Source organism: Ambystoma mexicanum, chromosome 2p, assembly GCF_040938575.1.
Source record: "Ambystoma mexicanum isolate Mex_15411 chromosome 2p, UKY_AmexF1_1, whole genome shotgun sequence".
NCBI classification, from domain to species: Eukaryota; Metazoa; Chordata; class Amphibia; order Caudata; family Ambystomatidae; genus Ambystoma; species Ambystoma mexicanum.
In genome coordinates, this window is record NC_090923.1 from 1,338,571,291 (window position 1) to 1,338,595,496 (window position 24,206).

Below are 24,206 nucleotides of genomic sequence, written 5' to 3' on the forward strand. Positions count from 1 at the left end.
GGGCCAGTAAAGAACTCAACAGGCTACACAAGAAGTTAGAACCTGTATCAACATCTCGCTTAAACTCGGCAATCTAGCTCGAAACACTTCACATTGCTTCATTTTGCTGTACGGTTGGTCCAAGTCAGAGATGGAATTCCATGCAAAGGAGTACAGTCCAAGGGTCTTACATTGTCAAATCTATGAGGATTAGGATTATTTCAAATTAATAAAATTCCACAATTCATTCCATTTAGATTGATGAAAAGCAACAAGTTACTTACCTGTAACTGTTGTTCTCCAGCATCGGGTCTGGCATGGTTTCACATGCTCATGAATATTCCCCGTCGTCAGGCTGGGAATACTCGGTAAAGAAAAAATCAGTTTCAGTTTCGTTTCTGAACTGTCTTTCTACTAATAACCAATCACTGGTCTCTGGGTCACACTGCCCCCAGCCAATGACTGCCCTCTACCTAGGCCCCTCCTCTGGCAGCCATCTTCAGATTTGGTAGCACGTAAAGTGGCAGTAGGACCAAGAGAAGAGCCGCAGAGGGGTAGGCGGGAGGGTTCGCATGTGAATCCATGCCAGCCCATGCTGGAGAACAACAGTTACAGGTAAGTAACTTGTTTCTTCTCCAGCATGGGATCTGGCATGGATTCACATGCTCATGAATACAATAATACATAGCAGTACACACATGCACAACCACGGGAGGTGGCAAGGCTCAACATTAAGCATATCAACAACTCAACATTAAGCATCTCTTACCTCCTCACCAGGCTCACCTTCAAGCGAACAGGTTGCGCAGCACTGCATGGCCGACTCTGGACCCCTCCCTGGAATCCCGGTCGACGCAGTAGAATCTCGTGAAGGTGTGCGTCAACCTCCACGTAGCAGCCCTGCAGATGTCCGGCAGGGGCAGACCAGACAGGAACGGCATAGTAGCAGAGATCGCTCTGGTTGAATGGGCTCTCGGACGGCTGGGCAACGGTCGGTTTGTCAACCGGTGACATTGCATGATGCAGCCGGAGAGCCATCTGGAAATGGAAGCCTTGGAGAGGGCCTTCCCTTGGTTCACAGCGTCAAAGTTCACAAACAGCAGCGATGTCTTCCGAAAACTCTTTGTGCGGTCCACGTAGAACTTCAGTGCTCTAGATACATCCAGCGAGTGCAAAGTCCTCTCAGCCGGAGACAAAGGGAAGAAAACAGGTAACACCAAGGGCTCATTGAGATGGAAGTCCAACGGCACCTTGGGCATGAAGGAGGGGTGAGTCATCAGCACTACCCTCATCTTGTGGAATGTCAGGTATGGAGGTTTACAGGAGAGGGCCTGGATCTCTTCCACTCGTCGTGCGGAGGTGATGGCCACAAGAAACGCTGTCTTCCACGATAGGAACTTCAGCGGCGGCAAATGTAAAGGCTCGAATGGCAGGCCCATGAGCCTGGTCAGCACCACATTAAGCTCCCACACCGGGGCCGGAGCCTTCACCGGCGGGAACTAGCGGAAAAGTCCTTTCATGAACTCCTTCACCAGGCATTGCGACCACAGCGACGACCTCCCCAGAGTTCTGGTGTAGCGGGAGATAGCCGCCAGATGAATTTTGATGAATGCGTGCGCCAGCCCCGCCTTGGCCAGCGACAGCAAGTACGGCAGCACTTGGCAGGCCGTAATCCGTTGAGGGTTGATCTTCTGTGCACGGCACCAGACAGAGAACCTCTTCCATTTATGTCCATAGCACTTAAGAGTCGAGGATGCCCTGGCCTTGGCAAGTACCTACTTGCAGTCAGCCGGGATATCGTAGCCTCCGAACTCTAGTGCTGCAGGAGCCAGGCCCGCAGGTTCAGCGACCCCGGGTCGTGGTGCAGGATCGCTCCTCCTTTCCTGACAAGAAGATCTGCGTCTGTTGGAAGCCTGACTGGAGGGGACGCTGACATGTCCAGAAGGTCCGGGTACCATGTCTGCCTCGGCCACACTGGTGCGACGAGGATCATCCTGCACTGGGACCGTCTGAGTTGACTGATGAGTCGCAGAAGCAACGGCGGGAACGCATAGAGGAACAGGCCGTCCCATGGAAAGGAGAAAGCATCGGCCATGCTCCCCAGCTGGGGAAACCTGCTGGCGAACCTCTGGCACTTGGTGTTCGTCACCGTCGCAAACAGATCTATTTGGGGATTGCCCCATCGTCAGAATAGGAGATCCACTTGATCCTGTCAGAGCTCCCACTCGTGGCACGAGCGCAACTCCCTGCTGAGTGAGTCAGCAACGGTATTCTTTACTCCTGCCAGGTGGAAGCGTATCAGGAACATCCCCTGGGTGACGGCCCCAGTGCCACAGGTCCTGCGCTTCCTTGGATAGAGCTGGGGATCTGGTGCCCCCTGCTTCCGGATGTAGAACATCGTGGTGGTGTTGTCAATGAAGACCCGTACCACTTTGCCCTTGAGACGGGAGAAGGACCTGAGAGCCCAGAACACGGCCCGGAGCTCCAGTACGTTGATGTGTAGAGACCTCTCCTCTGGGACCCAAAGGCCTCTTGCGTGGAGATCTCCGGTGTGCACGTCCCATCCCTCCAGGGAGGCGTCCGTCGTCACCGTTTCCTGATGCGCTGGGGTCTGGAAGTCCATGCCCGGTGCGAGATGCGCGCCCCACCACCGTATCGCCTGCCGGAAAGTCGTTTAGGGCGATCTTGTCTTCGAAGCTTCCCGTCACTTGTACCCAACGGGCGTCGAGGAACTCCTGCAGCGGCCGCATCCGCAACCTGCATAGTCGCACGAGGTAGATGCATGACAACATCATACCGAGCAGGGACTTGATGCACCTCACACTGGCAACCTCCGTGGTCAACAGCCATTGTACCTTGCCCAGGATGGCCTTTATCCTCTGCTCTGACCGGGATGCCAGCCGTGTTGAGTCTGGCTCCCAGGTATAGGGCGTCCTGTGATGGAACCAAGCAGGACTTCGCAAAGTTTATCAAGAACCCCAGTTCTGTAAGCAGGTGGACGGTCCTCGCTGTGTGGTCGACAGCAAGTTCTCTTGATTTCGTTCAGATGAGCCAATCGTCCAGGTAGGGGTAGACGTGGATGCCCTGCAGGCACAGCCGCTCCACCACCGGTGCCAGGCACTTGGTGAAGACCCTTGGCGCCGACTTCAAACCGAAGGGCAGCGCCCTGAACTGATAGTGCCGCCCTTGGACCACGAAGCGCAGAAACTTTCGATGTCCTTTGTGTATGGGGATGTGGAAGTAGGCATTCTCCAATTCCAGAGACGACAGAAAGTCGCCTTCCTCCAGTTGTCCCAGCACGTGTTGGAGGGTGACCATCTGGAATTTCTGGGACTTTATGAATTTGTTGAGATGGCGGAGGACTAGAACGGGCCGCCAGCCGCCGGTCTTCTTTCGGATGAGGAAATACCGCGAGTATACTCCGGAGCCCCGAAGCCTCTTCGGGACGAGTTCTATCACGCCCTTCTTCAGCATTGCTCGTACCTCCAGAAGCAGCTGTGGAACGTGGTTTTCCTTCCTGGCCACTGGTGGAAAATGGGGGCACTTCTTCTGGAATTCCAGCGTGTGCCCGTGGGCCAGGGCATCCAGCACCCAACGGTCGGTGGAGATGGACTGCCACGCGCTGACGAAGTTCGCCAGCCGGCCTCCCTCCCATCGGGGCATGCCAATCTTGCTTCGCCGAGGCCTTGCCACCTTGGTGGCGACGAAAATGGTGTCCACCGGCCTTGTTGCGGCCTCTGTAGGCTTCCTGTGACGAAGAGCGGGCCTACTGACGGTACAACAAGGAGCTGCCGCCAAATCCTTTGGAGGCACCTTGAAACTTGCCTCCGGAAGTCCGAAAGGACGGGCGTCACTGATGGAGAGAGAGAGCAAGGCCCGGCCGTCTCAGTGTCCGCCTTGATGGCCTGCAGAGACTCGTCCACTGCCTTGCCGAACAGGTTGTTCCCGTCGAAGGGCATGTCCAGTACCCTGGTCTGCATGTCCTGATGGAAATCGGTGGCCCTGAGCCAACCGCGCCGGCGAAGGCACACGCTGTTGGCCATCTGGCAAAAACCGGTGTTGGCGATGTCCATGGCCACCGGGATGGCGTGGTCCGACGCCACCTTGCCTTCCTGCAGGATTTCAAGGGCTTCCGCCCTCTTGTTGTCTGGGAGGAAGTCCAGGAGGGGAGCGATCTTAACACACAGCTCCCTGTCGTAGCGGGCCACGACTGCGAGGGCATTGGCCACCTTGATTGTCGTTGCTGCCGACGAGATGACCCGTCGTCCCATGGTGTCCAGTTTCTTCCCCTCGCCGTCCGGTGGGGAAGTGGAAGTGGATGCCGTCGCCCCTGCCGATTTCTTCTTGGCCGCCGCAGAGACAACCAAATCCGGGGATGGCTGTGCCCTGAGGCACATAGGTGCAGAGTCTGGGACCTGGTACTTCTTCTCGTACTGGTCCCTCTTCGCAGTGGCCGTGGACGGGTTCTTCAGAAGGGACAATCCTTCGCCCCAGATGTCGTCCAGTAACGGGACTGAGAGGTCGGTATTCCTCTTCGCCTCCCGTCATTGATAGAGGAACCCCTCCTCCTGCTCTTCGGGGCATAGCTGGAACAGCTCTGATGCCCTGGTGATCATGGTGTGAAAGGAGCCAATTTTGTCGGGAGGGGAAGCCCGGGTAGGGGGTGATGGGAGATCCATTCCGTTTTCACCTCTGTCGTCCGTCCCCGTCGTCTCCGCCTCCGCCTCATCCCTCGGTTGAGGGGATGGAGGTGAAGGATGGGAGGGTGGGGGAGGGTGGACTCACCTCCGCTTGGGTGGAGGACTCCGCGGCGGTCCAGATGCCGCTGGATTGTCCACCGGAGGCAAGGGTAGCCTCGTCCTTATCTCGGTGCACAGGGTATGCAGTAGCAGCAAAATGTCATCCTGCCTATACGTAGGAGGTGGCAAGGTTGCGACGGGAGCGCCGGCAGCGGCGTGGTGTCCGGTTCGATGATCTGCCGTTCTTCGTCGGCTCCACCATCGCTCTCTACGTCTGCCTCGCCGGGATCCCGCCCGTGGGCCTTCTCCTCGAACCTCGTTTCCAGGGTTGCCTTGACGATAGAAAGTTCTTCCTCGGAGGAGGTATCCGAGTCCGTCAAGATTACCTCGCCCCCCCACCCTCTTTCTCATCCTGGGTTTTCACAGGGGTCTTTTCGATAGGCTGGAAAGTCGATTCCCTCCGGGATGGCAGGGAAACTCTAGGCTTGGAGGTTGTCTCCACTGGGGTCGCCTCCGCAGGCTTTGCCAGGGCTGCCACGACTCCCTCAATCGAAGCCTTAGCCGGGTGAATCTGGGCCTTCACGACCATGGGCGCGTCTGAGGCCTTCACCTTGGGGGCAGGGTCACTGCCTTGCTCCCCCTTGGCTTTCTCCGTCAGGACCTGCCCCCGAAGCTTACCCGGGTTCTCAGACTTCCTTTTCACCGAACCGGATCATTGGCTCGTGGTTGACTGTGTCGGTGACATCGCGCCCTGCCTGGCAGCCGAGGAGCCCGAACCAACGGTGCTCCCGGTGCCCGCGGACTCGCAGTGCTTTGCCTTCTGTTGGGCCCCCCGTCGCCAGAGCTCCCCCAAAAGTCTGAGAAGACCACTCTGACTTCTTCTCACCTGCTGCTCGGCTCTTCGCCTCCAGCCAGTTAGCGAGTCGTGTACCACGTTCCGAGCGGACATGTTCTTGCAGAACACAGAGTCCTCCTCCACGTGCGACTTGTCAGCGTGAAGGCAGTAGAGGCACCGGGAGTGCTCATCTTCCTTGAAGACGTTCTGTAGTCCACATCCTGGGCAGATCCTAAACAGCTTGGATCCAGTTGGCATTGAGTCTTTGTCCTGGGCCATGTCCACACGGGGTAGGCCTCAATGGTCTTGCGGAATCCTCCAAGAAGTTAAATTCGACGAAAATTCCCCCTTGAGGGGCATAGAAATTTCCGAAACGGGTCCCCGTTAATCGGAAGATGAAACGGTGGCGTTTAAGGCTCAATTTGACCGAAAAATAAAGAGTAAACTCTTTGGAAAAATGCAACACGGAGTAAAAGATGGAGAGCTAAAGCATGAGGACGCCCAACACTTGAACGTGCGGTAAAAATCTGAAGATGGCTGCCAGAGGAGGGGCTTAGGTAGAGGGCAGTCATTGGCTGGGGGCAGTATGACCCAGAGACCAGTGATTGGTTATTAGCAGGAAGACAGTTCAGATACAAAACTGAAACTGATTTTTTCTTTACCGAGGATTCCCAGCCTGATGACTGGGAATATTCATGAGCATGTGAATTCATGCCAGACCCCATGCTGGAGAATGGACGGACCTTGAAGTCAGATCTAGTTGCAAGCACTCTAGCTTCATTGGTCTCCCGAATGGATTGTAAATATGCATACGTTCATAAAAAAGGATTCTGCCAGAGGGACAAGTACAAACATTTCATAATATAAAGAGAAATGTGCTCCTTACGTGCTAGAATAGCAGAGCAGCCAGGCTTATTTTAGGAGGAGGAATGGGAAATGTAAATCAGTAGAAGGAAATCAGAATATAAAAATATACAAAAAAAACGCACACTTAGTTAAACATAGAGGTTTATTTTTATATATACACAAGACAATAAAGGAACTAAAGAAGTATTGTATCAACTAACAATCAAATACACATCAGGATAATAAGGAGAAATAAATCAGGTGAGTAAATTATGTACTTTTCTAGCCTCACTGAGTGACTTCAGTCAGTTGTAAAATCACTTATTTGAATTAACGCAGCATTATTGTGTCACAAGTAACGAATGTAAAGAAGCAACATTAGCAGGTAAGCAACACTGCAGCAATTCCTTGTAAGGCTTAGGCAGTCTTTCCCCCAACTAGAAAGGAGTTCTTCACTTCAGGTTTTTGAGGTAAGCAAGCATGCCAAAGCCAGTCTGAATGGAAGATTGACTGTAGGGGAACCTGCAGTGCCAAAGTCAAGAGGAACCAACAGTTCTGATGAAAATCTTCCTATTATAGGTATGTAGCAAGTTAGTTCTTTGTAAAGGTACAGGGGCTTTGGAGAAGCCTTCCTGTAGAGGCACAAGCTTTTAGGCCTGGACGACTGGAACTGGGTGAACACCCAAACAGCAAAAACAGCACTCCAAGAACAAAAGAGCGACGCAATTGACTCAAGGTAAGTTTACCAAGATCTCCACAGTGCCTTGAGAGTGAAGAAGATGATGCAGCTGGACGCCTTCCTGATGCACGGCTGCAAACCCAGTCTCCTAGTCCTTGGTTGTGGTGACGTAAAGGGGAACCCTGGATACGATCCTGCAGCAGTAGTAGAGAGACGGACTCTCCAGCATAGAATTCTTATCACTCCTGCGTCGGTGCGTAGTTTTGGCAACTTTTGATCAGCACCAGGCGCGAACGGGCACCGCCGGTTGGAATAATCTTTTCCCGGCCCTGCAATCTGGTGTGAGGACTCTAGTATTCCTGCTTCTCGAGGTCCACACAGATGTCACTGAAGTTCCAGAGAGATTAATCAACGGCAAGACTGTGCACTCCAAGTTGGTCGAAGCACCCCGGTATTGGGATTCTTCAAGCCTGGAAGGCCGCAGGACGGCTCAAATTTAAGATTGTCTTGAGGCTGGTTATGCTCACCAGCCCAAAGGAGGAAGTCGTTCTTGGCAGAGCTTTCCTGTCGATTCAAAAACAGGGTCAAGACAGCAGCAGTGTTTCTGCAGGTGCAGGAGGTGCTGCAGGCATCTCTGGTCTTCTTCAGAGTTTTATTTCCTGTTGTCGACTTAGCCTTCTGTCTCAAAAGCCTTGCCTTTTATGCAGGAACCCATTCATTCAGTCCTATGGACCTGTCAAGTCACTTGGGGGTGACTGTACTTGCAGGACAGCCAGCTGCCCTGTTCAAACTGGTTCCAGCCAGACATACCTTCAGACACATGCCAGAGAAGGTTCAGGCTCCTGCCTCGCTTCGTTCCTCAGCAGACACACTGGAGCCTTGGCAGGCTTCACAAAGGGATCCAGTCAAAGGAAAAACCCTAAGAGCGCCCACCCCCACCTGAAATGGCAGAAGAAGGGCCATGAAGGGAAACTCAAACTGCGATAAAAGACTGGGGCCTTCTGGGGAAAATGGTCACCCAAGGGTGCTGTACTGCAGCTGTGGAAACCACCTGCGAGTAACTTATGCACTAATGGTAGAAAAATGATAGTGACATCAAAGTATATGACTGGGGCAGGCTTAACTAAACATGCCTCTAACAACGGGATTGGACAAGGGTGATCGTCTCTGCCTCGCTCTCAGCTGGTCGCTCTCAGCTGGTTGGATTTCAGGAAAATGACGTCAGATTTATGATGCAAGTTTTACAATGTCAAAAAACCTGCCACAGTTACTTTAATTAAAATCCAATTTTGCCACAAACATACATTTATACAATTGCAATCTCTTAGCAAATTATATACGCAAGTTACATATTTTGTGCAGTACATAGCAGTCCAATCCTCCAGTCCGTGAAACCTTGTTTCGCCCTTCTACCAGTTTTTCGCGCTTTTCAATGGGATTTATATTACTCAAAATTCTATAACTTTATACATGGGTGTGGATTATCATAAGGGATATATGTAGAAAAATGTGCATTTGCAACATGGATGCTTTTCTTGTAATCCGCAATACCTTGCCATTTCTGTCCCCAAGGTGTCAGTGAATATTACCATGTCTTAAAAGAAAGCCCAAAAAAATCACTTACACGGCAACAATTCTACATTTTTACAAAGTCTTGCTGCAGAGATAAAAGTCTTTAAAGGTTATTTATAAAATAGTCTTTGGAAACAAATGGCTGTCCTTTGTCACTGGATCATTTTTTTTTCTTCCTTCAACTGCTACCAACTGTCATTTCCTTTAACGCAAGGTGGGGTTTCTCAGCTCAATTGAAGGTTTATTGCCCCTTCACACTTCCCCAGATTTTCTTAACCAAAACATATGAGTAAGTACTGTGCTGGCAGCCATGGCTCTACTGGTCGAGTCCACTGTATCTAAACTAAATTGAAGAGATTGCGCCTTATGGCATCTTTACCATCTTGTATCAGGCTTAAAAAACCTTCTCTCTCTTCTCCCTCTGGTATGTTTTCTGCCGCTAAAGCAACCACACCTCAAAGGGTATATGTGTATTTCACTAATACACTGGTAGCATTGGCAGATTCTAATGTCATACTTCCATCAATAAACACTCTTTTACCCAAAAAGTCAATCTTCCTACCTTCCTTATTTGCTGCAGCAGAAGGATAGGCTGCAGCCTTTGAAGATGCTGTTGCTGCTTGAACCACTAAGCTTTCAGGCTTTGGGTGCTTGTTCAGATCTACAGAAGCGGTCTTGTATTTTTTTGTTAATAACTTATTAACAGACAGAATAGAATCTGGTTTCAACCAGTTTCCATTACCCTTACTCTCAGGGCTGCATGGAATGGTAATACAGTTTCTCTAATTGGCCCACTGTCTAAGACGACAGTGAGGTCATAAGTTTCCACAGTGGCTGCCGGTCTGGACCATCCCAGATATTCAGATACTTTACCAATAAACATCCTGTAAGAAGGATCATTATAACCAGATATCTCAGCATTCCCAAATTCTGTTTCTGGTGAGGCTTCCCAACTACTGGTTTCCTTAAATGTTTCCACAGGATTCTGCATCTTGGACTCATCTGAAATGAATTCTTCAGGAACATTTCAAGTTCCATACTCGCACCCAAAAGGGGCTGATCCTCTGACTCCTCAAAACAGAACCCATCTGCCTAAAGAAATAAGGTCTTGGAATGGGTTGGAACAATTTAGGCTCAGGAATAGATTTAAAAATCTTTCGAGAGCGAAGAATGCTCCGATGAGGTTGAAGGCTTCGACACCTTATTTGAAACTGTCGACGAATGAATTGACAGCTTATGTTGCTTCGAAGGCTCAATATGAATTATATGCCTTGAAGGTTCAGGTGACAAACATTTCAATTCCTTTGAAGAAGGCTTCAATGCCGTTAGTGAATGTTTTGAGGTAACAGACACCAGCTTTTTCTTGTGCGTCGAGGAAGATTCCTTCGATTTATGTCAAGGAACCTCTCTTCTCGGGCTCTTAGGCGCACAAGAAGGGGACAACCAGGTCTCCCCAACGGTCTCAAAAGACGCTGAGGGTAGACACTTTTCTCAGACTCCTTTAGAGGAACACTCGTGTTTTTTAAAAATGTTAGACATTTTTAAACTGAAGTTTTCTAACTCCGCTGGAGTCGAGTTATTCTTTGGGTACCTCTTTTAGAAGAGGAAGATGACTATGAGGACCTGCGGTGTTGCTTCTTACCCTTTTCATGGGAAGGGGAAGACTAGCGTTGTGAACCAGACCTCGGAAGTCTATGTTCTGCACGTTCTTTTTACAAGAGAGACATTACTTGAGTCAGAGGAAGGTATCCTCTTCAAAGGGGTAAGGGCCGGGGATTTGGGGGAGGGCTTACCTGCATCGAGTTTCCCCTTCCATTCCCGCAATGCCTTAACCGTCATAGACTGACACGAGCTAGAGTGATTGGCCTTGTGGCCCGATCCCAAGCACGACAGACAAACACAGTGCGGGTCTGAAATCGACACCTTGGCCCTACAGTCCGAACACTGCTTGAAGCCCGTCTTCGGTGTGGCGGCCATTCTCGAAGTAAAACGTAGTTTAATTGATGAGGCGAGTAGCAATGCAGAAAAAACTGAACTGAGGTAACGGTCAGCGTGCTTGCCAATATATATCTGTGTCAATGTCATGAAGGATGCTACAAGGACCAAGATTCGATGCTGCACGACCATATGACATTTTATTCCGAAGCAAGCTGCAAGCAGACTTAACTATATCAAAGATGAGGAATACATGGGAGGACACAAACCATTTGAATTCAAGCACTTTTAGGGTCAGTGCTATAAAGTCTCAGCCGTGACCTGCCAGTTCTTTAGGACTTTAGCTGTGCAAGCACCTTATGTATTGCTTTGACATGCATAAGGGACCGAACAGCAGGACCTTCCTCAAATAGTGTCCTGTGATGGGAATAGAACTTTTGTCCATGCTGTAGGATACAAGAATAGTGAGGGTCCTGGTGCAATGTGCTTTTTCCAGCAGAGATATGTCAGAGCTACAAGATCCCAGCAGGATAAAGGTCCTCAAGAAGTGCACAGGGTCTACTAAGTCATCAACAACATCCTGTCAGTGCTACAAAAAATGAACAGTATGTGTTTGCTCCATTACTACAGGACTCCAAGCAAGTTGTGCATTCCTATAGAAAAAGGACTGTGTGAAAGGGCCCTAGCTGTTCCCTGCAAGTCTATAGCTGTGTGAGCTTCATCTCCCTGTACCAGTGCAGTCATAAAGAGCCCCACTAGTCTGAGCTTTTGCCAACAATGTCCTATCGGTGCAATAGCACTTACTCTAAGCAGAAGTGTGGAAGAATGCAACCCAGCCCTATGAATCCCTTTCCACATATAGTCGGACTAAAAAGTGTCAGCTGGTACACCTGTACTGACTCAAGACTCGGTGAGTGGATAATCACTGCCATCCATATAGGGAAAACATGTATACTTCTACTGTGAACAGTCCAAAGACATCAGCAGCTGAAAGGTGAAATAGATACATTTAAAATACAAACCTTACATGCAACTTCAAATAAGCGCATTCAATTTTGCAGCAGGTTTTCATGCTGAAACCAAGAGCGCACAGGCCCTGAGGGAAAGAACTAATATTCAGCTATATATTACCATGTCTAACCGTATAGCTACTAAAAGACAGAGTCCAGGAAAAGTATATGCTAAGGTCTAATTTCGCCTGGCTACCATTTTTCCTATGCACTGGTTCTAAGGCCCAGGTGCATTGACATCATTAGGTTCACTGGGTTTCCTTCAAGTAAACCAAGGTCTCCAAATATAGAGGGGCAGAGCAGGCCAGGCCTAACTTGGGAGGTGAGCAGGATGGTTCGAAGGTAAAGCAAACACTGAAGGGCACGATAAAAGACCACCCTCAATTTATTCTTAAACAAATAGAAGCAAAATCACTACATTCATAAGTAAAACTTTGTAAGATGAAGATGTTCAGTAAGCAACAATGGTTTAAAGTCTCTAAAAGTTCTTGGTTGTTGTGGAAAGTCTTTCAGAGGAACAAGAGAGCTTAGGTGAAGCTTTTTCTACCTTTTAGAAAAGCAGGGAAAGTCAATTCAAAGTATGTCAATGGGATAACGGCTTGTGGAAAATCAGTGTTCTTAGAGGAGAAAGGTATCACCTTTGCAAAATGTACAACAGTTACGGTCAGATCTGATGTGTGTCAGACCATTGGATAAGAAGAGGGGAACCCCAAATGAGCAGCAAGACAAAGAAGCCCTCCAGGAACACCACAGAGAACAAAGATGAATCCCAGAGGGAAGAAAAATGAATCCCTGAGAGAAGAAAGATGCATCCAGCAGTCTCAGTGGAGGTATGAAGAGCCATTTCAGGGGAGGTTCAGAGGTAAGACTCTCCAGAGACTCCCAAAGGCGTCTGCGATGATGCACCAGTGCAGGGGGGGACCAGAGCCCTTGGGAGGACAGATTAGTGAAGATTCTCCACCAACTCAGCTATGGGTAACTATTAGTACAGAAAGTAGGTAATGGGTCTTCAGAGTCATGGTCGGTGACGAAAATGGAGGCTAGATTCCTACTTTGTGCACACGCTCAAGACTTGGATTCCAACGGGGGTGTCAAGGGAAGTAGCATAATAAGCGATTTGTCCTTTGGACCACACCAAAGAGGGGCCAGCAACTTCCGTCTTCAAGTTGCAGGTTTACCAAAGTGGTCTGGAACTAATGGGCAGCACAAGCCCCTAGAGCTTCCAAAAGGAGGACATGGAACCAGGGTGCTTGCCAGGTATCCTCCGATGAATATTGCGTCAAGCAGTCAGAGGATTGGTGGGTCGCTTCAGCATAGGGGCTATCCGTTTCTGGGGCAGGCAATAAAGGCACAGCCAGGACCTTCAAGGAGACAGAGTTTTGGGAAAGCGGAGGTGTGGAGCGAGGTAGCAAAACTGTCTGCTCCTTCTTGGTTGCTGGATAGGCAGCACTTTGTCGTCTAATTCTTTGGAGCGCTTAAGATGCTGGTACGGAGCTTTCAAGTGTGCAGGTTTGGATTTCACCAAGACAAGGTGAGTGGCCTTTTAGCCCCATAGGGGATTTTGGGGACGCCACAGTCTCCCATCAAATACAAATCTAGAAACTTTTGGCAGCTGTTAAGACGGATTTCTGAACTCTGTCCTGGTGGCGCAGAAGTTCAGAAGGCCAACCTAATTACTTGGAACAGGGTAACCTCTGGACGAGCCAGACCAATCAAGGTAGCGATCGCGGCGGTCAAGACTAGGTCTCAAGAGGGGTGAGGGTGACTGAAAGCCCGCAATGAGCACACAAAGCAAGATCACTTACAAACTACTCCAAACAGTTGTTATATTAAAAATATATACACATTTATTTCAAGGCCTTTAAAACAATGACCGTAGCGAGAAAATCACAATATAACGATAGTAAACTAACACATACCATATCAACACAATATATATACAAATACGACAGTCTCAAGCGTTAGATGCATGAAATGGGTAGTCCACCTAAAGGGAAGGAAGACAGGCAGTGCGAAATAATGCTTAGACCCAGTTCACCTTCAGAGGCACCTAACTAGATGGAAGTCCGAGCCCTGCGAAGAGTGGAGCCTTATGCTCAAAAGTACCTGCACGCGCTGGTGCCAACGGGCAAAAGGAGAAGCTCTTCGAGGGAAATCAGGCAGTTCAGTTTAGAGCACAAAAGAAGAAGAACAAGTTCCGCGACTCAAGCGCAGCCTCCACAGTGGGCAGAAGCAGAGCGCGAGTACGAAAAAGGGTGCTGTTTGACACAGCGGGGAAAAGCAATGGGCTCCTGCAGGAGGGCGACCAGATCCTAGCTATGCTACTCACCGGTCCCCGATGCAAGCAGACCCAGGCTTCTCTGCGTCCGTTTCAGTAGCTGGCAGGTTCAGAAGAGCAGGGAACGCCTCGTCGTCGTGTTGAGTAAAAAGACATCCCAATCGAAGAAACCCACACAGTTTGTTACCACAGCAGGGCAACGGAGCGGCCGTGTGTATCTGAGCCAAATGTACACTACTCACTTCAGACCTGGGAACGCCAAGTGTACGAAGCGTGTGAGAGTGACAAGGACTCGAAATACTACACAACCTGGCGGCGGTTACAGAGCAAGACTCCTGTGTAAGCTGGTCAGTCAGCTGGATGGCCCAGAGACGCTTCCGAAGGCTTACTGGCAGGAGATGGTGAAGATGCCGAGAATAGCTGTTCCCGCTATTCCAAAGGGTCGAAGTACCAGTACAGGCCTTCTGGTTCGATCAAAGGTGAAAAGGGTTTCACAAGGCGACAGCAGTGCAGCGGAGAAGTCCTTCAGCGGGTCTCCAGCGATTCCTCGGTCCAGCCTCTTGGTTGCAGGATACTTGGCTCCTGTATTTCTTCGTTCGTGAGAACTCAGGAGATCGACATCGTAGTGGTGTTTCCAGCCCCCTCTTATCCACGGTTCCCTTCGCGCCAAAACGGACGGGACCCAATGGGAGATCCGCTCATCAACACTCACACCATTCGTGGACCAATCACGGACCACGGTGGTCCCAGGCATTCACACCACCCTAGACTCTCTGGCACCCAGGATGTGTATTGGGACCAGACATCCCAGCCCACATCCTGGAGGCACACACAAGACATGTAGAAGCCCGCGAAAGCATCCGTGTTTCGCGGGAAAGTACATGCCCAAATAAGGAAGGCCCCGGGTCGGCTCGACCTGGGGAAGGTGAAGGGAGCAAGACGGTCAGCGGACAGGACAAAGGAGCCTCGTGGTCTGGCCATTTTGGGAGCCAGGCCACCATTTTGGGTTAAGCGCGAGAAACGCGCTTAGAACGACAAAAGGAGCTCAAAACACAAGAAACGATCGCTGCCACCATTCCCGTCCCTGAGTTACTTGCACCGATCAGATACAATCCTAAACGAGTATCTAGGGCCTGTAGAAGGCTAGAGACCCAAGAGAGCTGTAACTTAGCTTACAGTGCCCTCTTGTGTCATGTTGCACGAAAGCCGCAACATGATAAAAGAAACTACGGGAAACAGCGTTCCCCGGTACTGACAGTCTTAAGGGCATGTCAGTATCCCCGTAAGAAAGGAGCGAAAGCCCAGAGGAGTGCGGCAGAAGGCTGCACTTCTCTAGCAAAGTCAAGAACAAGGTGAAAAACAACAGCAAAAAGTTTAGGGGTTGCCACATGGAAGGAAAATTACCTACAATTACGAAATCTTTCCTAACACTCGCCCCTCCCAGACTATGGACAGGGGGAACTAATCCACCCCTGGATGAGTCTCTTGTTCAGGTCGGTTAAACATTCTGGACAACCCATCAGCATTGCTATGTTGGACACCTGGCCTATGCTCAATAGTGAAGTCGAAGCCTTGTAGACTTATGGACCACCTAAGCAACTTTGGATTCTCCCCCTTCATGTTCATTAGCCACTTTAAGGGCTTATGGTCAGTTTGCACAGTGAAGTGGGTCCCATAGAGGTAGGGCCTCAGCTTCCTTAGGGCCCACACAACAGAGAAACATTCTTTCTCTACCGTGGACCATCTGAGCTCTCTGTCCTTAAGCTGGCGGCTAATAAAACCAATAGGGTGTTCCTTACCCTTCTCATCTACTTGTGATAGTACAGCTCCTATCCCAGTGTCAGAGGCGTCCGTCTGCACGATAAAAGGTCTTTGATAATCTGGGGCCCTGAGGACAGGGGCCTGGCACAAGGAGTCTTTTAAGCCATTGAAGGCCTTCTCACACTCGTCGGTCCAAGTTACCTTCTTGGGTTTCTTCGGAGTTGTGAGGGCAGTCAGAGGGGCAGCTATGGTGCCATAGTCTGCCACAAAATTGCGGTAATACCCCGTGAGTCTTAAGAAGGCTCTCACTTGGGTTTGCGTAGTGGGGGTAGGCCAGCCTTGTACTGCTTGTACTTTACTGGGAAGAGGCTGTATCCTCCCTCCACCTACTTCATGTCCAAGGTAAACCACTGAGCCTTGTCCATTTTGGTGAGGGGCCACTCGGACACCCTCAAAAGAGCTATCTGAAGGACTGCTTTGGAACAGGTCGGGGAGAGGTTCAGACTCCTCTTCCTCAATATCTGAAGCCAGTAGCAGTGCTGCGATTTCGACGCTTGGGACGAAAGCCTTCAGCCTATTCACGTGAAACACTTGTGGAGCCTGTCCAGGCCTTCCAAGGCCCACTAAATAGTTAACCTCACCCAGGGGCTCCACCACTGGGTAAGGGCCTGACCATTTGTCCTGTAAAGCTCGAGGCCTTATGGGATTCATGATCAGGACTTGCTGACCAGGTGTAAAGTTGATGAGGGAAGCTTTCTGGTCGTACCAATGTTTCACCAGCGCTTGTCCTGCCTTCAATTTACCACTAGCCAAGCCCATCAGGAGTACCATCCGTTTTCTGAGCCCTAGCACATAATCAACTACGTTGGTAGTAACAGGGGGAGTGGGCATCTCCCATCCCTCCTTGACGATGGCTAAGGGTCCCCGTACGGGATGACCGAACAGAAGTTCGAAGGGGCTGAAGCCAACACCCTCCTGTGGTACCTCTCGGTAGGCAAACAGTAAGCATGAAACAAGAAGATCCCATTTTCTTCTCTGAGGCTCCTCCAGAGCCCCAATCACGCTCTTTAACGTCCTGTAAAAATGCCCCCCCAGACCATTGGTCTGGGGGTGGTATGCAGAAGAGAACTTGTAGGTGACCCCACATGCTTTCCACATAGCCTGCATATACTTACACATAAAGTTGCTGCCACGATCCGACACAACTTCTTTAGGGAAGCCAACCCTAGTAAATATGCCAAGTAAAGATTTTGCAACTGACTTGGCAGTTACAGTTTTCAATGGGATGGCCTCAGGGTATCTGGTTGCATGGTCGACCAGCACCAGGATAAACCTATTGCCCGAGGATGTTTGCGGGTCAAGGGGACCAACGATGTCGATCCCTACCCTTTCAAATGGTACCCCCACAACTGGGAGCGGTACCAACGGAGCTTGGATTGTCGTGCCAACCTTACCAGACAACTGGCAGGAGGCACAACTCCTGCAGTGACTTTCTACTTGCACCCCCATCTTGGGCCAGTAGAAGTGCATGGATAACCTTTGCTTGGTCCTCTTCATACCAAGGTGACCAGCAAGGGGAACTTCATGCGCCAACTGCAGGAGGAAGGGCCTAACAGCAAGGGAAGCCACCAACCTCCTATGGTCTCCTTCTGTAGACTCTGTGGGCTCACTATACAGGAGTCCACCTTCCCAATAAATCCTATGCGTCCCAGGAGGTTCACCCTCAAGCTGGGAGCAGGCCTGTCTCCTTAGGCCTTCCAGAGATGGGCACTCCCGTTGGCCTTTACTGAATTCGTCCCTATCAGGACCTCCTTCAACTAACAAGTCTTTTAGTTCAGGATGATCGTTGGGGTCAAATACTTCAGGCATCGCCACCTCCTCGTCAGGCCGGGCGATTGACCAACTTCCTCCACCGCAGTGGTAGGCGAGCTCGGGGGAATATTCTCTTTCCCTCGTCTTGACTTGTCGACTACTTTCGCCTTGGGTTTCCCCTTCGGCTGGGGCGGCGTATTGGTCTTGGCCAATGCTGCCCGTGCTGGAGACCGTGTGTAGGGTCTTTCGGCAGTGTCTCCTAGGAGCCCTAAAGCTCTGAGATCATTACCTAACAAGACCTTTCCTGGGACGTTTCTCTGAATGCTCACTGGAATCCTGACTGCTGTACCATTTAAAGTAAGATTTACAGGTATTACTGGGAACATACGGAGTGGGCCGTCAGCCAACTTAGTGGGCATCAGAGTAGCTCTGGCAACCTCCTCTGAGTCTACCAAGGTAGAATCCACTACAGTGCGACTGCACCCACTATCCCTAAGAGCTGGAGTATCTACTCCATTGATCAGCACACTGTCTTTAAAGTAGTGCTTGGTATTATCCGGACTCCTAGCATAAGCCTCTGCGACTTTAGGCTCCCAGGAACCCAGGGACACTAAAACTACCTCAGCCTCTATCCCGCTGGGAAATGAGTCTGAGGAGAAGGATGCTCCTGTAATCTCTTCTTCCTCATAGGAGGAGAAGGCCAGATTAGCGGAGTGGACCCCCAAAGGTCTAACCTTACACCGGGGATCCCCCTTCACGTGGTCAGTTGCTCCACAAGCAAAACAAGATCCATTGGGTCTGTTTACATAGGGAGGCTTATTGTAACCAGAGTTCTGTTTCGGAGGCTGACCTCCACTACCCTGTGAGTTCTCTTGTGTCTTACCCTTATTTTTCTTTTTGTGGCCCTTATGAGAAGAAGATTTATCAGATTCTACACCCTCCATATCTTTGGAATTTTCCCTTCCTCCTGCTTACCAGGATGAGTTTTGTCCTTATGGGACACTCGATGTGACACCCATAAGTCTGCTGCAATGGCCAGCTTCTTAGGATCTATCTCCTTCGAATCGGCCAAATGCTGCTTAAGCTCCGGGGAAGAAGATGCAAAAATGTGTTCCAGCATGACAAGATTTATCATGCCTTCGAAGGTAGAAACCTTATAACCTTCGACCCAGCCAGTTAAGTTTTTCAAGGATTCAGTGACATAAGATACCCAAGTACCACCTTCCTTTTTCTTATACTCTCTGAAACGTTTCAAATATTGGGCCGGAGTCTTCCCAAACTTTAAAATGAGAGTTTGCTTTAACATTGCGAAATCAGCTCGCTCAGCCTTCGACATTTCCATAATGGCACTACAGCCAGAATGGGGCAGTCTGCTGAGTAACCATGCAATCTTATCAGCATTGTCAACTTGTTGAACTTCGCATGCATACTCAAACGCATTCAACCAGTCCATAATGTCATTCCTTATTCGTACACACTGAGCAGATCTTTCGGAAACAGTGGATGAAAGGAGGCCCCAGAACCATGTCCAGGACCCTTGGACCCATTTGCAACCTGAAGCTTGGCCAGTTCCAACTGGTGATCCCGGTCTTTTTTTTTTTCTGCCTGTTCGATTTTTAGTTTGGCTATGCTGAATTCAAGCTCCTGCTGCCTAAACCGCAGCTCTTGCTTCTTGAATTCAAGCATAGCCTCCCCATCAGCACTGGCAGAGGAAACATTAGACATCTTGTCCTCCCTGTCCTCGTGGTCGCGATGGATCAGTGCAGCGGCAGAACCGTCGGTTCTACCAGTGAGAGCAGCCCCACCACCTTCCGCACTGTCCTCAGAAGTTATAGCGTCAAGTTGCGCTTCTTGCCACGCCACGATTCTTTGGATCATTTCCAATTTCGTGCCTTGAGAGGAAACACCTCTCTCCGCACACATCTTTTTCAATGTTTCTGATTTGGAAGCATTTAAAGTTAACAAGGTATTTGTTTCCATACTGTTAAATAGGACTATGGCCTTTTTAAAGTTATACTCAACAATTCACTACGTGTCCTGGTTGGAATAACCTGAAATGCCTTAGTTCGTGCGCAACACTGGATACCTTCAGTCGTATCTCACCGCTGTACACCAATTTGTTAAGACGGATTTCTGAACTCTGTCCTGGTGGCGCAGAAGTTCAGAAGGCCAACCTAATTAATTGGAACAGGGTAACCTCTGGACTAGCCAGACCAATCAAGGTAGCGATCGCGGCGGTCAAGACTAGGTCTCAAGAGGGGTGAGGGTGACTGAAAGCCCGCAATGAGCACACAAAGCAAGATCACTTACAAACTACTCCAAACAGTTGTTATATTAAAAATATATACACATTTATTTCAAGGCCTTTAAAACAATGACCGTAGCGAGAAAATCACAATATAACGATAGTAAACCAACACATACCATATCAACACAATATATATACAAATACGACAGTCTCAAGCGTTAGATGCACGAAATGGGTAGTCAACCTAAAAGGGAAGGAAGACAGGCAGTGCGAAATAATGCTTAGACCCAGTTCACCTTCAGAGGCACCTAACTAGATGGAAGTCCGAGCCCTGCGAAGAGTGGAGCCTTATGCTCAAAAGTACCTGCACGCGCTGGTGCCAACGGGCAAAAGGAGAAGCTCTTCGAGGGAAATCAGGCAGTTCAGTTTAGAGCACAAAAGAAGAAGAACAAGTTCCGCGACTCAAGCGCAGCCTCCACAGTGGGCAGAAGCAGAGCGCGAGTACGAAAAAGGGTGCTGTTTGACACAGCGGGGAAAAGCAATGGGCTCCTGCAGGAGGGCGACCAGATCCTAGCTATGCTACTCACCGGTCCCTGATGCAAGCAGACCCAGGCTTCTCCGCGTCCGTTTCAGTAGCTGGTAGGTTCAGAAGAGCAGGGAACGCCTCGTCGTCGTGTTGAGTAAAAAGACGTCCCAATCAAAGAAACCCGCACAGTTTGTTACCACAGCAGGGCAACGGAGCGGCCGTGTGTATCTGAGCCAAATGTACACTACTCACTTCAGACCTGGGAACGCCAAGTGTACGAAGCGTGTGAGAGTGACAAGGACTCGAAATACTACACAACCTGGCGGCGGTTACAGAGCAAGACTCCTGTGTAAACTGGTCAGTCAGCTGGATGGCCCAGAGACGCTTCCGAAGGCTTACTGGCAGGAGATGGTGAAGATGCCGAGAATAGCTGTTCCCGCTATTCCAAAGGGTCGAAGTACCAGTACAGGCCTTCTGGTTCGATCAAAGGTGAAAAGGGTTTCACAAGCCGACAGCAGTGCAGAGGAGAAGTCCTTCAGCGGGTCTCCAGCGATTCCTCGGTCCAGCCTCTTGGTTGCAGGATACTTGGCTCCTGTATTCCTTCGTTCGTGAGAACTCAGGAGATCGACATCGTAGTGGTGTTTCCAGCCCCCTCTTATCCACGGTTCCCTTCGCGCCAAAACGGAGGGGACCCAATGGGAGATCCGCTCATCAACACTCACACCATTCGTGGACCAATCACGGACCACGGTGGTCCCAGGCATTCACACCACCCTAGACTCTCTGGCACCCTGGATGTGTATTGGGACCAGACATCCCAGCCCACATCCTGGAGGCACACACAAGACATGTAGAAGCCCGCGAAAGCATCCGTGTTTCGCGGGAAAGTACATGCCCAAATAAGGAAGGCCCCGGGTCGGCTCGACCTGGGGAAGGTGAAGGGAGCAAGACGGTCAGCGGACAGGACAAAGGAGCCTCGTGGTCTGGCCATTTTGGGAGCCAGGCCACCATTTTGGGTTAAGCGCGAGAAACGCGCTTAGAACGCCAAAAGGAGCTCAAAACACAAGAAACGATCGCTGCCACCATTCCCGTCCCTGAGTTACTTGCACCGATCAGATACAATCCTAAACGAGTATCTAGGGCCTGTAGAAGGCTAGAGACCCAAGAGAGCTGTAACTTAGCTTACAGTGCCCTCTTGTGTCATGTTGCACGAAAGCCGCAACATGATAAAAGAAACTACGGGAAACAGCGTTCCCCGGTACTGACAGTCTTAAGGGCATGTCAGTATCCCCGTAAGAAAGGAGCGAAAGCCCAGAGGAGTGCGGCAGAAGGCTGCACTTCTCTAGCAAAGTCAAGAACAAGGTGAAAAACAACAGCAAAAAGTTTAGGGGTTGCCACATGGAAGGAAAATTACCTACAATTACGAAATCTTTCCTAACAGCAGCCAGTCAACGGCTGGCCACCTACTCCAGCAACCCTCAGCATTCAGGGAAGGGTTTTACAAACCAAGGACCAAATTCATATTCTCCCCAGACGGGCATTTACTTAGGCCAGGGAGAACTGGCTCAGGCTGAAACAGCCAAACACACACACACACACACACACTCGCATCCTGTGCCACATATGCTCAATTTCCACAACACACAGGGACAAGATATAGCCATGTGACACCTCATGACTTCAAGGTGAACAAAGAACCTTCAGTTTAGGTACCTGGAGGTGTGTGTCCAAAAGTCTCCATATAGAAGATGAGCTGGGAAGATGGCAACAGCTCAGCAGCAACGTGCTTGCCTTGGAAACAAGACGACACGAAGCAACACAGGTTCGACCCCGGGTCAACGCTTAGAAGCCTCTGGGTATTAAGTGTGTTATAAATACGCAACTAAAACATATTCCTGTAACAGCGCCTCGATGCCCCCGGGCTGTGTGAGCCCTTTAAAAATGCAAAAAAGAAAACACATTTCTTCAGATTTTCCCTGCAGGGAATTTTGGAAGTTTACTCAAGTAGAGAGCATAGATACAAATCCAAGTCGGTTGTGCCACTGAAACAGGCTAGTGTCACTTGAATATCCATTTATCCAACATATGTTGACACTCATCCCTCTCGCCCAAGCGCTGCATCAAAACTATTCGGACCATTGTACTTTGGTTTATTAAAATTAGGAAACTGCACTGACATCTGTAACCCAATCGTGAATATTAAGCTTGTGACTGGTACAGGTCTGGGAGGGTGGTACCCTAGGTAGGTGGAGAATAGTTAACTCAAGACCAGGAAAGGGTAGCATGCGTAAAAACAAAACCACACAAAGTTATCAAAGTCCCAGTCGCTTAAATTATTGGTACCATACAAGTTTGGCATACTACACAGAACCAGACGTTGAAATACTATGGGATGGAATTCAGGGACACAAACTGCCCTCATAACCGAGGCCAATTTTCAGACTTAATTATGGGTCCATGATGGAGAGGTTTCAGGATCAGATCTGCTGTTTGGTTTTCCTGGTGGGGAAGATAACTGGATTTTTCATCCGATTTGTGCATTCTGGGGAGCTTAGACCACAGACAAGGGCAGCTTTTCCAAATGGCTGTTTATTTTCACATGTTTGGAATTTGATTGAGCCATTGCTGTCAAAGCGTGTACATTTATACTGAGCATTTAAAAAAAAAAAAACTTTTTTTCAATCTCTGCTTATTTGCATGTACCTCTAATTTATACATCCTTGGGTAACACCACGGCAGGTTTTCAAAAGAAAGGAACAGTTCCAATGTCGAACACTGCATTTGCAAGATAAATGGGTCAGCCGCTTCTCGAAGCAACTAGCTGGGGGTAGATCTCTCTCCGCAGCAGGGGCCTCCCTCTGGAACAGCCTTCCTGCCTCCCTGAAACTTGAGGAGAACCATCTCCGGTTCCGGAAGCACCTCAAAACCTTCCTCTTTGCTTCTGCTTTCTCTCTCCCTCTCCCCTGCTAAATCCGTCACTGAAACTGCACTGAATCTGCAACTGGGCCACTCTCACCGACCTCGGTCCCTGGCCCAGCCACTCTCCACTTGCACTGCCTCCCTGGCAACCCCTGCACTGCGGGACTGTCTCTGTATCCCTACAGCCCCCCCCTTCCTAGCACTTGTCTGCACTTACCTTGCACTTGCCACCAGCTGGCCCTATTTATTTTTATTCTACTTACCCTGTACTGCACTTCCCCCTTACCCTTCCCCTTGCACTTTTCCCTTCCCCTTACCCCTGCACTTGCGCGATCTAAATGACACCTGGCCTAGTAGGATCGATTGTCTGTCTTCCCCTTGTTCCCCCCCTGCCTGCCTCGTCGCACCTTGAAACACTTGTGTATAGGCGCGTTACAAATGCCATATCATAAAGTGAAGAGTGGCATAACATTAAAATATGTCTTACTAGGGAAACCTTTAGTGCACTACACATCACCTTAAATACATTAGGCGAGAGGCAGAGCTGTTTGGAGTCCTTATCCACACAGGTTTTTGGAAAAGTTTTTGTTGACATTTCTCTTGACCGCTGTAGGGATGAATTTTCTGTTGAGGGGTGCCAAGAGACCCATCTTTAGTGGGAAGACTGTGCCCAAGTCAGGCAAAAATGCATTAAGTGGGTAACAGAGGAGGAAGGCTTTATTCTGAAGAGGGGGGAAAGCTTATACCAAAGTACAATTAGTCTCATCAACATACAATAAAATATACCACACAATATACTATAAAAATAGCTGTACATTTATGTAATATTGCACGAAGATAAAATGCCACTGTCAAACAAGTACTTTAAAATGTACTAAGAGAGCAAGTAAATAGCAAAAACACAAGGGAAAAGTCAAATTCCAGCTCACTCCAAGAGACACAAAACAATAGACTACTCTTAACAGAGACATACCAGGCCTTTATAAAGTCCTAGAAACGACGGAGTAAAGGACTTGCTTGGATCAATAAAAGAAACAGGCCCAAAGGCCAACAAAACAGTTCGTAGT

At 49.5% G+C, this 24,206-nt stretch overlaps 1 protein-coding gene across 2 annotated transcripts in view; it reads right to left on the reverse strand.

Moving 5' to 3' along the window:
• PRPSAP2 (phosphoribosyl pyrophosphate synthetase associated protein 2) overlaps positions 1-24,206 on the reverse strand; it is a 746,926-nt gene that overhangs the window by 305,480 nt on the left and 417,240 nt on the right. The window lies entirely within an intron of this gene.